The sequence below is a fragment of the Triticum dicoccoides genome, chromosome 5B (genome assembly GCF_002162155.2).
Source record: "Triticum dicoccoides isolate Atlit2015 ecotype Zavitan chromosome 5B, WEW_v2.0, whole genome shotgun sequence".
In the NCBI taxonomy this organism is placed as follows: Eukaryota; Viridiplantae; Streptophyta; class Magnoliopsida; order Poales; family Poaceae; genus Triticum; species Triticum dicoccoides.
Genome location: NC_041389.1, coordinates 722095881 through 722099803, shown reverse-complemented (window position 1 = coordinate 722099803; position 3923 = coordinate 722095881). Strand labels below are relative to the sequence as shown.

General features: G+C 37.9%; 1 long non-coding RNA gene across 2 annotated transcripts; it reads right to left on the bottom strand.

Moving 5' to 3' along the window:
• Positions 1–899: 899 nt before the first annotated feature.
• Positions 900–3634, bottom strand: LOC119306861. 2 transcript variants are annotated; one of them, XR_005149060.1, is made up of 6 exons: positions 3441–3634; positions 2448–2830; positions 1466–1936; positions 1186–1229; positions 1012–1109; positions 900–921 (listed from the first exon to the last, which is right to left on the bottom strand). It is a non-coding gene; the product is annotated as an uncharacterized LOC119306861 (long non-coding RNA). The 2 variants fall into 2 exon arrangements; XR_005149059.1 differs by lacking the exons at positions 1466–1936; positions 2448–2830; positions 3441–3634 and having other exon boundaries at positions 1186–1298.
• Positions 3635–3923: the final 289 nt, after the last annotated feature.

Sequence of the window (3923 nt, the reverse complement as noted above, 5' to 3'; positions counted from 1 at the left end):
GTTGCCGCACCTGACCTCAAGGATCTGCAACACATCAACCCGCAACATATACTCAAATTAGTAAATGGCAGATCAAGAGTCCCACATGAGCCACCTCAAGAATCAGTGGTGATGGAGAGTATGCGTAGGGATCGACGCATTTCGATACATAACTATCACAACCAAGGATTCCATGGATTTTTGTAATAATAGCCTCGGAGCTAAATTATACTCCTTAAAATATTTCTCAAGCATTTTGTTCAAGTACCTTGTAGGCAACTGTAATGAATCAAATTCTCTTGCAAACAACCTAGCTTGTATATACTGATTGTGCATTCTCTTGACTATACAAAAATCCCAACCAATCATTACATAGGTTATGCAAAGAATTGATAAACCAGAATCAGGACTTCAAGAGCAAAAGTGTTTTAACCTGAACTTCCAAGAAATCATCAAAGCATAAGTGGCTTCCTTCCCGTCAATAAACTTCCGGGTGAACAAGAGAAGCACGAAAATAGAGTCATACCCGAATAAAGTCATAAATGTCCTGGAAATTGCATCTCCCTCCCTCCCTCCCTCTCTCTCTCTAAATACAAAATTTAGAGAACTCTAGTATATTTTTTTGCATAAAGAAAATAAAATTCAGGGTCTCTATAGTGGCCTTATAGTTTAATAAAAAACAGAGCTCAAATAGACGTGCACACTCTGATGATTTAGTATATGAAGGGCAAAATGATATATCATTTTTTAGTGTTGAACACAACTAAATGGAAAACCTTGTGTACCCCCAGGGCATCAAAACCAGAATACTGAAATGCAAACTAAAGGGAAGTTGATAGGTCACATCACTCAAATAAACAGTGCTATATTCTCTCATTACCAATAGGTAGGATGCGAAGAATAGTCAACATTTTCTCTTTGTTGTGTACATGGTTATCTTTTCTACAACCAAGAAAAATAGGATGTGAAAATTATGACATCAACCACTTCAATCAATTCATAAAGTTGCTTCGCCAATGAATCGCTCTTTACCATATTGCTTGTCTTCTCCTCATTGTCAACAAAGTACTTGCTTGTCACTCCCTTCACCTGATATGGTCAAGCCTGACATAACATGTAGTTGATGCTCCCTAGAAAACCAAAAAACATCTTCTTTTAGATAAAGTTAAATTCAGAAGATTTTATACAATGATAGATATTACTTACTTGAACACAAGATCATTAGAGTATGGAAGAATTTGGGGTACAGTCTACAGGTGAAAATAATAATTCATAATGTTGTGGAGAAATAAAGGCATGAAACTGTTGTATAGCTTAAACTTGACATTTACTCCCTCCGTCCGGAAAAGCTTATCCCTTAAATGGATGTATCTAGCACCAAGTTAGTGCTAGATACATCCATTTGAGGGACAAGCTTGTGACAAGTTTTTCTGGACGGAGAGAGTAACAAATATATTCAGAAGAAAGAATTAGCTCGAGAGCTTACTCATCAGAGCAAAGGAGAGCTCATCAAATTGATCATGATTAGTCCAGGATGAACACAATCAAAGCGCGATGGTAGCTCCTTCCTTTTTCAGTAAACTAACGATTTATGGAACATCAGAATAGCCGGTAAATTTTTAGACACTCCCAATTAATATGAGCCCTTAATTATGTGTCATCGTGATGCTACCTCCAGTGAATAATGTTGTACGAATTAATTCTTTCAACCCTTGACATGCACTTGATACAGGAAACATACCTCTAAATACAATCTTTCCAGGTGCAGTTGCTAGCAACCTCTGTCATTTAGTGAAGAGGTGGTAGTTGTGGTGTCACTAAAAAATTCAAAAGAATAGTGCATTGATGTATTGCAAGTTCTTGTGACCAATATGATAGCTTTCAAGATTTCCTACACCAATCGCGGTCTCATGGCAGTCCAGACATACTATTTAGATGAAGCAAGAGCAACCATATCCTACAAAAGAAAGATATATCAGATCCACAAAGGTACTCCTAAGAATATCACAATTAAACATACACATCTCTCTAGGGTACTACCTTCTACATATTACTTCTGTATTTCTGATTTTTTATACCAATTCTTAGCAAAAATGTAATATTTTTGGGATTACTTTTCAACACAATTTAACACATATAAGTTTCAAGTTTTCGACTTAAATATTTAAAAGAACATCAATACTAATTTGTTTTTAAGGCTGATTGTTTCGTACAAAGCATTACATTTCGTGGACAGGAAAGAATACATGTTTTAGAAGAACAATTCCTTGAATTAACTTGCGATGCTGCTCGGTGTGTCAAAAAATTCAAGAAAGATTGAGGTGGTCAAAAAAATAGATTTAAGCGGGTGGTGAGCAATCGAAGCTAAGTCTTTGGCATTGATAGCAGATTGATATGATTCAAGGTGAGAGGACCATTAAGTGGACATAGGTCAAGGATTACTAGTATTGTTCATAGAATTAACTCACATGGACAGTCAAAGGTTACAACTTTAATAGCATCTGGATCATCTTTCACGACATATCCTTCCAGCAAGAAGAATAAACTGTCAGTTTAATATAACCAGATAGATACCAGACATAGTAGATGTATATATGTTACTGTTCCCAACTCAATTAATTTTACCAAGTAGAGTTTAATCAAGCAAATGAGGGGCATTTTTACCAAATAGGATCAATCGACTTAAGTATATTGTGTAATATGTTTCTGGAGGAAGACGACCCAATCTACATTATTCCATCAGTACCAACATGTCCTCGCCTTTTCCCGGGTGCTCCTGGCACGGTCGTGGTCAATGATGGCTCCAGCCGCCGCCGGCTAACCAGCCGCCATGTGACATCAGGTCATCAATCTATCATGGTCCACGCCCCAAGGTTGAATCAAGTTTACAACATAATTAAATGTTAGCATTACCTCTTGTTTCTGAAACATGCAAAGTTATTTTTATTAAGCAAGATAGATCAATAGTAGACACAATTTTAACTAAAAAGAAGGTGTACATCATCGTCAGGCCCAGTGCATGCTAACTAAAAAGAAGAGTTAACTGATAGGCAACATTTTATGAGGAAACAAATAGGCTTTTCCTATCAGCATCACAGCAAATGCTAACCCAGTGCTCCAAAAAACTGTCAATGGCAGATCTATATTGCATTTTGGGGTAAACAAAAAATCCAAAATAGACTAAGCACATGCGTCTAGTACATATGCTTTATGTACAAGAGGTGTTATCTGAGTAATATCAATATATATGAGTTCTGTGGCCTATTCGTTCTAACAGAACATGCAAGAACAAAAATAATTCCGAAATAAGAGAAATTCTAGATCGTCTTCACTAGTGTTATTCGCCAAGGCAAAAAAAACTCTAAAAGTATCTTTGATCCATTTTTGTATTATTCATTGCGGTACTAAGTATTTACAGAAATAAATACAAAAGGAAGCAATGGATCTGCCCTAGTCTTTACCTTGATCGCCAAAGGTGGTTTTGCACGGCAGCCGGCAATTATAGTTCTAGCATGACGCGGCAAAGCACATCTGGTTGAGGTGGTTCTTCACATCTGCCATTGAGGTAGGCGGGGGAGTAAAGAGACAACACACAAAAAAATCAATTTCTGACAATCTTACACATGTGGCACAGGTACACCTAGACGGGCCTTCTCATCCATTTTAACTGGGCACAATCAAGTCAAGCGTCAAAGTTCAGGGATGAGACATATGCGGAAGTTCAGATTTTTCAGAAAAGAAACAACAATTCCAAGTTTCAGAGTTGACCACTCAAATCCCTTTGGTCCTTCAGAGCATGAGGAACATGAATTCGGACAACCTCCTGTATGCCCTCTTGTGCATGATGTCGTCATCCCCGAGCTTCAGCCTCTCACACCTGGAGCCCTTGCCGCTTCTCCTCACTGGGCGCACGCACGGCTTCCCCTCAAGGGGCAGCATACAAT